At 35.0% G+C, this 12,406-nt stretch overlaps 1 long non-coding RNA gene across 2 annotated transcripts in view; it reads left to right on the forward strand.

Annotated features, from left to right (window-relative positions):
- The window catches only part of LOC106017429 (uncharacterized), a 149,918-nt gene extending 145,377 nt beyond the window's left edge, over window positions 1-4,541 (forward strand). For both annotated transcript variants that reach the window (XR_011809752.1, XR_005265866.2), the window contains exon 6: window positions 1,875-4,541. This is a non-coding gene — a long non-coding RNA (uncharacterized lncRNA). The remainder of the gene's footprint in view (window positions 1-1,874) is intronic.
- Window positions 4,542-12,406: the final 7,865 nt, after the last annotated feature.

The following is a 12,406-nucleotide window of genomic DNA, read 5'->3' on the forward strand; positions in this document are numbered from 1 at the left end:
TGCAGTCAGGATTTAGTCACCCCACTGACTTTCAAAGAGCTGGTGAAGTTCTGCCTTTTGGGGTCTACTTTTCTCAATACAAAATTTTGATTTTTCAGAATGCTTTTGGAAGGTTCAATGTCAAAAAACATATTCAGGTCACCTTCAATTTTGCATTAGAGTAATCGAGACTAGTATGTGATTGAGTCTGACTCATCACTTAATTGCACAAGATGTAAATCAGGATTTTCTGCAGTGAACTAATAAAATTAAACTATTAATAACTGTGCAAATAACTACAAATCAGCCTATGTTTGAAGGCATTGAGAGAGTCATTGAGAGAGTTTCATTGCAATGTGTTCATTAGTATATTTTTCATTTCTTCTCTTTCCACTATTTGTAGCTTAACAGTGGCTTATCACCTCATGCAAATGAGAAAAAAAATCTACATTGCATTTCATCTTTAGGCTAGCTTAGTCTGCAGTGCTTAAAACATTTCTAAAGAAATAAATATAGCTGCAACTTCTTTGCTGATATATATCATGAAGATCTATATTTTGTGTAGAGTGGTCATCACTAATAAAATGGTCACAAAAAGTACCACAAATACATGGTGTTACCTTGGCTACAGTATTTCTTAATGATTCTCTTTTCCTTAATGATTCTCTTTATCCTTTTACCTGCCTTTTACTAATGAAAACGTGGATTATGGACATTACCTTTTAATTAACTGGTGGCAAATATGCGGAATTACAAACTGCTTTAGAAAATTTATTTTTTCCCCCCAGCTGGCTGGACCGTGATGATTTGAGGGTACACACTATAATTTCTGTCTTTTCAAAAAGTTGAAATAATAGATTTCATAACTACGAGCTGGAAAGATAGCACCTATGGTCCTTAGAAGGATGTACCTGTTGTACCATAATTAACAAACGTTTGATGCACTCCGACTTAAATGTATTTCTTTCTGTCTCTTGTTATAAAATTTGAAACTGTGCATCTCTGTGGTTACCGGTATTTAAGTACCTAGGCTTATTTCACTTTCCATCCTTAAGACAACTTACAGAGAAATTCATTTTTCCCTCTTTTTTTCTCCAACGTTCCAGTTTATTAATGTATGATCAAGATAAGCATTATTTGCTGTATTAATATGCCTAAAAGAAATGTTTATAAAATGTAGTTGTTTGGAGTTCTTTTTTAGTACAATTGAGTTATTTCAATTCATAGATAAAACAGGTTAATATGCTGAAAGTTAAAATCCATTTGCCAGCTGGCGACTTTGTACAGCAATTAAAATAATACTTGCTACAACAACATGAATAATTGTATGTTCAAATAAGGATTTTCATAATTTTCTTTCCTTTGTTTATGCCTCAGGTGAACATTTTATACATAGGAAGGTTGATTTTTAATTTTCTTCTGATGTGTAAATCAGTAAATCTTATGAATCAGTTTCTCATAGAAAGCACTTGAATTCCCAAGGATTTCATAAGAAGCACTTCCCATTTTTCTCACTAAAAATATATAGCTTGATGCCAATTAAAATTCAGTGCACAGTGTACCCAGTAACCCTGATAATCAGTAAAAACATGTCAGAGAGCAAGATGGTTTCTCCAGCTGAATGGAAATCTCAACAAGCAGTTAACCTACAATAGGAAGAAACTCATTACTGGGATAGCTTGCTGCCTTACAGCACTTGAAAAGCTGATTAAAGAAATAATGACGTGAAACTATATATAATCCTGGCAAAAGCGGATGACATATTTCAGCTTGCACCAATGCTTATGTTGGCTCAGAGCAAAAAATATATATTTATTGATTGGTTCCTTACGTTACATTAATGTACAAGAATGTCCATTATTCCTGAAAACCGACATCATTTTTGTTTGTTTCAGCTCTTTGAATTCTGGTGACTTGAGTTCAAGTCCCAAACGGACTTCTGATCAGCAGGGTAGCTGATTTCTGAATAAAGAGAGAGAAAAAATGTGTAAACTTGGTGAAGTGCTCCACAAGCTCCAGCTTGCAAACCTCGCAGAGAGTACAGCCCATCCAGCTCACAGACTCTCACCTAATACAACATGCTGTAAGTTGTGAAGAAATGTGTTTAAGTATAAATAGTCTCTACTGGCTTCAGGAAGTAAAACTGTTCCCTTAGTTTAGTCAACACATTGCTTGCTGGGGAAGCTGAGAGGCCAATGTCCTAGGCTCACCAGTGATTTCTCCCTGTAAAATGAAAGTTAGCAATAATTGTGTGTATAATATTGTCTATTAGGTGGTGCATAAAGGCTTGCATTGTATGTACATACTGTAGTTGTATAGAAAACATTACAGAGTGAGCCTGCTTTTAGCTTGATGCCTCATACAGTGGTAATTAAGGAGAACAGCCTTTTGATTTGCTACTATTTGCAGTTCTGCAGGAAAAACTGAGTTTAGGCTATCTTGTGCTGTGCATTGTTGCCATGTTTAATCTTCTGATTCGCTAGGAACAATTACATGCGACACCTATGGAGAATTTAATTGCTTAGCTCCTGCCTCTACGGCAATTGTAATTATGGTGCAGTACTATTTGGAAAAAAAAAAAAAAAAGAAAGAAAAAAGAAAAAAGTGTGGTGTTTTTTAGAACATAGCACTGAATAATACCAAGGTTAGATTTATACAACAGCATAGTTCCAAGAATTAGCTTCCAGAATTAACCCTGTGTTTCTTTTGATGAGAGGCCAGGCAAAATAAAGGTTATTGTAAATATCCTCAGTAAAGCTTTCCGTTCAAGTCTATCCAATGCATTTATCCTCCCAATATATGTGGGAGTTAGCACAGCGTCTTTTTTTCCCCTCCTTTTCCAGCTGAGGAAACTAAGGGACAGAAATGTGTTGCCTGATTTGTCTTTATGAAAAATCCAAAGGAGAACAAATTAGTATGTGAAAAAATTTGAATTTATAGCATTCCCAAGCTACTTTTACTTTTCATGGGTATAGCTTTGAAAGAAACATAATAGGCAAAAGGCCTTTTTAAGCTCTAAAACCCAAAAATTTCTGTAAAATGAAACATAATAAATAAATGAATAAATGTTGCTGTGTACTATTCTGCTGATAATTCCTGTTGAGCAGAATCAAAGATGTCATTGTCTGAATCATTGTGCACAATCCCAACCAAAGGAGGTGGTAGGCAGGATTATCCTGTTGCATTCTGAAGGAAATTTTAAAGAGCATCCAGAGGGAACTACTGTATTAGAATTTCATTTCCTCCTTATAGAAAAAAAAAAAAAAAAAAAAAAAAGAATAATCATTGCTTCATTTGCAGTAAGGCATTTTTATTTCTTTCATCACCTAGATGATTTTCAGAACTGACCTTGATGGCCATTCATTTCTCTTGTTGGGAAGTCCTCTGGAAGCTTCACAAATTTAGTGAAGCTAGTAGTCTTTTAGAAGTGGGCACAGATCAAAGTCAGTACCAGTACCCCACAGAATATAGCCTATCCTGACTGAAATGTTTATGACACTTAATAGTAATGCTGAGCTTTATTTCTCTCAAGTAAAAACTAATTGTATAGCAGTGAAATTCACTCACAATTTTCCACAGGTTACTTGTTCACCTTCAACAGCTGCTATGGTCTCCTTTAAATGATACACAACGTGGCCAAACATGTGACCTATACATAGCAAAAAGGCAACCCACTCCTTTGGTAATTATACTGTACAAGAAATATATGTTTAAGATAACTACTAAGTTTTTCTCCTTGCAACCTATCAAACATAGATTTAGTCATGCCAGAGAAGGTATAATGCTGTAATTGCCTGTAAGAATCTTGCTAGCATTTAGACAGTGTGCTGCAAAAGTAAAGGTGCACAGTATACCCCTGCAGATCTGCTTCTGTGATTAACCTGAGAAATTTTGTATGAGAAAAAAAGTTACTAAGAGAACTGTGTTTTCTTCAGATAATTATTAACTTCTTTTGATACTGACATCAACAGAGCTGACAAGATCTCTTTGAAAGTCAAGATTACCTTTCTGGAAGTTTTGCATCTTTTGTCATTAAAAGAAAAAATACCTATGTTGACATTTTAAGTTTTTCTCATTTCATATTAAAAAAGCAAAAGATTTGATGGAAGATACTTTGAAGGTCACAGGGAACACATGTCATACAAGAGCCACTGTATTTTGTTCCACGCTGTATATCCTTTTTCTTTTTTCCTTTTCAGTCAGTAACTCTCTAAATGCATTTAGTTATGACATCAGGTAGTCATTTAACTGAATTAGCAGTTCCACATATGAACTATCCATACATATTCTCTCCACCTTTTATTGTGTTGCAAAAAACTTCATCTGGATTGGGGCATCACTGCTCAGATTTTCCACTCAACATGATCTGTGTGTTCAAAGCCAACATGATGATCTCACTTAGAATCTTCTAATATCTTCTGATATCATAAAATAGTATAGGAATTGTTTTCTGAAGACCTGTAGTTTACCACCATCTGACCAAAAAGCATTGGACAAGTTCGAGTCACTTGAAGTCTTTGTTCTTTGAATTTCTCACTTCTAAATTAAAGATATTATTAAACTGTATTTGCAAATTGCTTTTTGAATTCAGTTTTAGGTTTAAAGTCACTCTTATCTTTACTGTACCTTGAAACTGTTTTCTGACTTTGTTTTCCTCCAAATTTACATATCTATCCCTCAACCAACTTCAAACTGCATCCCTTGTTTTATAATGTGAACAGTGCAAGCATAGTACAGAAGAGAAGAGACTCCAAACAGTAAATCTGAACGCACTTTTAAACATGCTTTTCCATTGCAGATATTTGCAAATGAAACTGTGATGCAGCATTTAATTCCCACGAGAAGTGCTATTCTCATTATATCTTCTGTCTGTATACAAGCTTCTGCTGTGTTACTTGTATTGCAATTTTCAGCAGGGACTCAGAAGAGAGAAAGGATAGAAACTCAGACAGAATTACTAAACTGTAACACAAAGATAATGAACTCTAATGCAACAGGACAGCAAATTAAAAGACTGGGAAGTTGTTAGCCCATGTAAAAATAGGAAGAAAAAGAGCTTTATTCCATACTTTTGAAGCATTCTTCAAAGCTCAGAGAGCCTACTAAACGAAGCAGTCCAGTTAATCTGCCCACAGCTCCTCAGTTCAGCTCTCTTTACAAAAGAAATCCAACCAGACATTTTTAAGAGCAATTATTTTTTTATGAAAAGGAAATAACTAAGACCTAGAAAGGCACATTAGGGGCTAGAAGACACACCAATCAGGAAATGGTTTAAGATCCCCATTCAGCTCAATTTGTTTTAAAGTATTTCAAACCCCCTGAATACAGCAAATTCTACAAATAGCCAAGTGGCTGGGAGACATAGTGCATATTGCCAAACAGATTTAAATGCAAAACCAAGAGTCTTGTTTCCCAAAGCTGTGGAGGGTGATTATAACACTGTCCAGTCTTAAGGCAAAGCAAGCCCCTGTTGCTTTTATGCATTTCCCTACCAGAGTCCTAATGTTCTCCTTCTGTGCAAATATACCTACAGAAGAACCATGCAGAATTCTGGTGGTTCCAAAAGTGGCATGGATTTGGCAAAACTGGTCCCTGCTTTACAGCATTATCAACCACAAGCATTCAAGCATCATACAACATTCACTGTCCTTGGCCTTTGGATCAAAATTCTATAAATATTTATTTAATAACACATTTTATAGTTGAATTTAATTTTCATTTGAAAAACTCTTGTGAAAATCTAAATATGTTATTTTTTTCTAGAGACGTGAAACTTAGGAATTTATATTTCTATTAAAACAAATCCTCAGCCTCTCATCTATGCACATAATACTAATAGCTGAAAGACATAGAAATGCACCTTGTTTCACAGGGCTGTGATAAAATCTGAAAGTTGATCCTGTTGGATTCATAGGCTGCAGTTTAGTTTCATTGTTCCAGAAGTTTATTGGAAGTGTCAGGTAAAAGGGTACAAACCAGTTGTAACCGCGGCTTTTTAAGTTAACTGGCATTCTGCAGATGTTCCAACACTTCTAATTTATGGGACTGGGGGAATTTTCTTTTTTCTGCCAAATACAAGCCATCTGAATCTCTTAGTCTGGATGGGAGCCTGGCAGAGAATTGAAAGAAATGAAGGCAATATTTCCAGATTTTTGTTGAAAAAAAGCACTACCACTCAGGAAATCAGATACTCAGCTGTGTCTGCAGGGTGTAGGAAGCTACAACATAATCCTTCAGCAGCATCAAAGAGACTTGCAGAGTCCTTTGCAATACTTTCAAGACAGAATAATTCAGAATATTTCTATCAAGACTATTGATTGCAAAGCACATTTTCTTTCCACTTAACCACATTTCTGATTTTTAAGGCTTGCACAAAAATGGTGAAGTATATGGAGCTGAATAGCCAGTAAAAGTTACATACAGAATGCCTGATCAAAAACAAGTTATCTGAGACATCTCATAAGTAACTGCAACTCTTTGAAGGGTAAATTAAAACCATTTACTGAGAAATGGTATATGAAATAATATGTGTTAAATAAAAATAATAAAGGAGCATTACAACAGAATTGGATTATAGTCAAATGGCAAAGATCAGATTGGTTTCCAAGACACAGGGAAACAACTACAATACAGCGAGGAGGTTTTCAGCATAGAAGCACTGTGTCAGATATGCAGTGAAAGCAGTCATTTCCAAGTTTCAGGACAAGTTGCACCATGTATTGCAAAACAAACTGAAGATACATTAATAAGCATGTAGCTTGACAACAAAGCTGTCATGATGACCGTGATCAAGCAGAGAAAAAGCTTGGATCTCATAAAAATGGAATAGACAAAAGTTGTTTACAGATTATATGTTTGTGATATTGAAAACAAATTAGCATTAAAAAAAAGACTAATAATAATGATGGCCTGGTTGAAGAAAGTATGAACTATGCCTCTTTTATGTATAGGTGCATGTTGCAAATTCACAGTGGCATATTTATGCCACATTTACTAGCTATCCCTTAGATTGGGAGACAAAAGTGCCCAAAAGCAGAACCTAAAAGTGGCTTTTCATTATCTGAAGAAAAAGGTTGGGAGAAAAAAAAAAATGTAGCTAACTCAGTGATCTCAAAACATTATGACACATCATACGTATAACACTGAAAACCTTGTGAAACAGTGGGATTACATGTAAGATTTCATAACCATTGAGGCTAAGTCAAAGCTGACCACGACTGAATTCTCTACCATGTGAGTGGAATATCCATGTTTACCACAATAAAGCAAAAATATCTAACTACAGTTATAGAATAAAAGCTTTAAGTAGGTGAATATAATTCATCTCAAAATAAGTGCTACCATTAAAGATAAGAGAATAAACCCTCGACCCCAATAGATGTAGCACATTTGCAAGACATGAATGGAAACACTGAACTGTGACAGGAATTACAGTTGCATGTAGATGAAATGTTGTATTTAATACAAAATATATATATATATTTCAACCTTTGAAAGTAGTGGTTAGATGATTCATTCAAAGGCCATGATACCTATTCTTGCAGATCTGTGTGGTCACACTCATTGCAAATCCTGCAAGTAGCACTGAAGTTTAACAAAACTAAGGTTAATACAGTTTTTCAGTTCCTTTGGGGTACTCAAAATACTACTGCCTATGTTCTTTCACTGACAAACTCTTACCTAATCAGCAAACAAACACTATGACAGAACTGAATGAATTGTTTAGATAATAAAGCCCTGGGATTCAGTATTTAAACCCTATGAACAAATGCCCAGTGATACACACAATCGCTTAGCTGAAATTTTGTCTGCCTCACAGGCTGTGCTGCTAAGTGATTTTATTGGGTAGTTATTGCTATTTTTATTTCCCATTATATTTTGCTTTCATTTGCATTAAATGGTAAGCAAAATGAAGTCTCAACTTCAATATTCAATTAGGTTTATTTAGGCATTAAAATAATTGACTGTTTTATGGAATCTGGCTTCATTTGAGCTACATTCTGTATCCTTTTGTCATTATCTTTTCCTATCCTTCAAAGAATGTTTCAAGAAAAATGTTTATAAAAACCTCTTTTTGTTCTGCTAACCCTGCAAACTAAACATGTTCCATTTATTTTTAAATTAAGTGAAAATTAGCCAGGTGTGATAGATAAGCTTTCTATACACAGGTCTAAATATTGACAAAAGGAGACGTGTCACTGGAAAAATCATCAGTCTAGCAATTATCACGTTAGCATGTTAAGTGGAAAAAGATGTGAAACTTCCAAATGTGTCAATACAGATTATTTCGTTTCCACCAGCTATCAGCTATACTGTGAACATCAGTGCCTTAATGTATACTCAGCAGCAGGTCGGCATTTGCAAGCAAATACTTTAACGTAGCATGCAGAATTGCCAGATCCGTGGAAAAATTGTGTATAACCCCTTCAGAAATTAGCTGCTGAGCAAATTTCTACAGAAATTCCACACATTTCTATAGAGAAAGCCAGACAACGCAGGGACAGAGATAGAAGACGGGGTTGGGAACAAAAAGTCAGCAAGGAGTGTCTTTCTCACAGAAATAGCAGGGACTTTCAGGTCCAGATCTGAGTGGACCCAAAAAAAAAGAGGAGATGGAGCTGTTCACCATATCCCTGGAGAGGAAGCAGAGGCAAAGAACAAAATGTGCTAAAAAGCATTTTGTTAGTAGGTCCAGAAACCAGCTGTGATTTTAACATCTGGTTCTGCCAGACTAAATCCAGCCTCCTTCTGTGCAGTTCTGGCCCTTTTACAATTTTTGGCCCAAAACTTAAACAGGATTTGTGACAGAAAAAGAAAGCCTTTTCCTCGCTTTCTTCCAACATCTGCTACTAATTTCTGATCCCTACATATTAAGAATTTCTCAGATAAGGAATGTATTTGTCACTTTCAAAACCCGTAGCTCATTATTTGCAGGTCAGTTTAACCTTTTACATTGCTTCTGTCCATCAAAGAATTTTGCAAGAAGTTAAATTAAGGTGCTTTCATCAATGAGTAGTGGGCAAAGAAGGGAGAAAGACAGAAAGATGTAGTTGAACAGGGTGTATTTAAAAATACGTGTTAGATTTACAATGTAAAAAAATCTAACCCACTCCAAGAGCACTGAATGAACTAGTATCTACACTAGGTTTGAAGTTTAAATTCTTTCTCTGGTGAATAAACAGACTGACAATTTTGTGGCAGCTTGTGAGAGAGAGAATCATAATATAATAGCTCTCAAGATACAGTCTTTTGGAGGAGGAACTTACAGAAAGTACTCAACACTCTGTGACCTAATGGCATGAAATAAATCCCCTTGAGACCAATTGAAACTTTATTTCAAGGATCTAATATAATCTAAGTTGTGTTTTGTTTGTTTGTTTGCTTCTATATAGGTCTTTAAAAAACACATTTATTTTTAAAAAGATGGTGTTACATGATGTGTGCTCAAAACGTGAGCCATTTTTGGTAATGATTAATCTGATGTTTATCAATAAAAGCTCAACAACATGAGCGGTGCCTGAAGCAAAGCCTGATGAAGTCTACAGACAGAATCCATCCAATTTCAGAGAATTTTGGTTAAACCCATTACCGAATGACTCCAGGCCACATTATAGAGATAGTTTTTTTAAGAGTTAGAATACATGACAATTGCATTCTCACTAAATTGCGTTCTACCTTTGCAGACTCCTCTAGGAAACATGGTAAAAGATATGTGGGATAAGGTAAACCTGATGATGCAGCTTGGTCACAGAAACCCAGTTACCATGGTACTGCATTTATTTGTAACAGCATTCACTGTACCATGGCCTAATAGACCTTAAAGGAAGATAAAATCTTTTCACTTTTATTTGTATTAGTTTTTTCAGTAGAAACATCCTTATTTCATATTTTGAGCCTCTTTTCCCTCAGAAGTGCATTATGCAGACTGCTGGTGGGATAGTACAAGCATAATTCAAAACTTGAAACTACTTTTTCCAAAGAAACAAAACTGTATATGACAGTTTCTAGTAGTCTGGCAGATTATTTAGATGCATTATCTTCCCATCTATTTCCTTCAATAATCTTATTGTCCTTTGACTTTTAGACAAGAACTTCCAAGCACATAAACCAGTGGCAAAATGACAACATCCAGATAAATATCACAGTTTATACACAAAATGCCTTAATGAACATTTCAGTTTTTCCTGTTTTTCACTGTAAATAGTTTGCACTGTATTAAATTTAATTGCAATCAGCCTCTGGTCAGAAAAAGCCAAGACACCGTACCCATTTATTCTTTTTTCAAAATCCTCAGGAGTCCAGGCTGGGAATTTTCTGAAACAAACAAGAATAAGTATTTTGAGGTAAAATTCCAAAAGTGAACAAGAAAGATATTTTAAGGTTTGCTTTATGTCTTTTTTACTTTTCCTTGGTGCTCAGCATCACACAAAATTTGGCCCCAAGTCATAGAGATTTTAGGCAATAGTTTCCCCATGTTAAATTTTAAAAGTAGTTGCCATAGCAACTGCCAGACACAGCATATGGTGTGTCTGTTACCTCCAAGATAACAGAGCAATTTCTAAAGAATTTTCTTTACAATATGTTACGAACCTTTGTACTTTTTACAATTTTTTAGAGTGCAGTATAAGGTACTGTTGTTCCCTGACATTCTCTTCAAGTTGAATGCTCATTTTGCAACTCTCTCTTTCATATTAGGCAAATATTTTCCTCTCTTCCTTGTCTTTTTATTCTCCAATATTCAGTAAAACATGGGAAGAGGAGACATCTATTAAGTTTTATCTGAAGATTTTATCTCATTTTGCTAGAATGTTACCTTTCTTTCACAGTGACAATCAAAAGAAAAAAATATGGAAGAAGACAAAATACAGAAGACAACAGAAATCTTAGTAAAACTTCTTTAATCAATAGGTATTGGGCAGTCAGACATTTTGCAGAGCTATCCACAGTCTTCAATCTGTTGACTACCGTATTTGCCCAACTAATCATCTCCAATGAAAAGTTATTATCTATGCAAAGTGGCCTCAAACAAGAGGAACTGAAAAATACAACCTGAAACCTGTTGTTTGCTAGTTAGTGCATTCTCCTTGAATAGCAAAGACCTATATCTTCCAAAATGACTTGGTCCTAACATGTGTTGCTCCTGAAAAGAAAAGGACAGTTTGCAAGTGGGATTGCAATACTTGCCTTGCTCCACTCAGGTGAGAAGACCCCACTCAGCAGAGCTCTCAACATTTAAGCATTGCAATGCTTACTTTGCTTTGCAGAATTAAAAGCAGCTTCATGAAATAAAGAAAATAGGTCTTTATTCCTTCTTATGCCCTTTTGTGGTTGTATAGGCTGAAACAGGATTAAAAGAATAGTTACTAGGATACGTAATAATGTTCTGCTCTGTAATTCTCTGTCTCTTGAGTCCTTCATTCTGACAACTTTCTGCAGTTAAGGCACATTCTGAATAAATCTTCTAAAAAAATTAAAAAATAAAACTCCACCAAAACAGGATATATGACTCTACATTTAATTCTTCCCCTGAGGAGAAACTAAGAAAGAGAGTGAACCACTCATTATACACTTAGCTTAATGCACAACTACAAGGTGCTGACACTACCCTGATGAAGACAGAAGATAGTGCAAGTACAGAATCAAACATTTTAAAGGGCACTTGGCATGTATTTGTTGCCGTTGTTTCTTGGTTTACTTTTTATTTACTGTGGTTATTTCTAAGGTAAGGAGAAATCATTCTGTAATTGGAATCACAGTACCCTCAAGAAATATTTGGCCAAATGTTTTGCAAAAAAAAAAAAAAAATGCTTATATTTAATTAAAAGGTTGCATGGTTCATTGCAGTGATTTACAGTAGAGATACATTTTGTAAAATCCCCATTTGCTGCTGGTGCGAGGGGAGAAAGATACCAAAGAGCATAGCTGAAGGTGCTATTTCTCAGCAAGCATAGCTTGCAGTAAGGGCTGAAATGACTGTGCTGTGGGAAAAAATAGAAGAGATCTTTGCAGTTAAAAGGAGAAACATCATTTTTATTCCCAATAATAACATTTAAAGTTAACTAATAACCACAGTTACAGGAAAAGCAATTATAGTAACTTCAGCTTTTAGGTCCTAAATGGCATTTAACAGAAAAAGGAGGGTCATGTGTGAGTTTCAGCTCATTTTAGTCACACATTATCAATTTATTAGTCTAGGGCATTTAGAAGATGAAAATAACTCAGTCTCCTGATTGATTGGAGGATGGTAACAACAAATTACATAAATATTAAATTAATAAAAAATGCATTATTGTATTTAATGTAAAAGTCATGATAAACTGAAAATTCTGTAACATAGGAAGATATAGTTTTCATACACCATTGCTCGTTTATGCTGTAAATTATCCTCTTACACAGATCATAAATTTAGATCAATTTGGTACCCATA

This window comes from Anas platyrhynchos, chromosome 5 (assembly GCF_047663525.1).
Source record: "Anas platyrhynchos isolate ZD024472 breed Pekin duck chromosome 5, IASCAAS_PekinDuck_T2T, whole genome shotgun sequence".
Taxonomy (NCBI): Eukaryota; Metazoa; Chordata; class Aves; order Anseriformes; family Anatidae; genus Anas; species Anas platyrhynchos.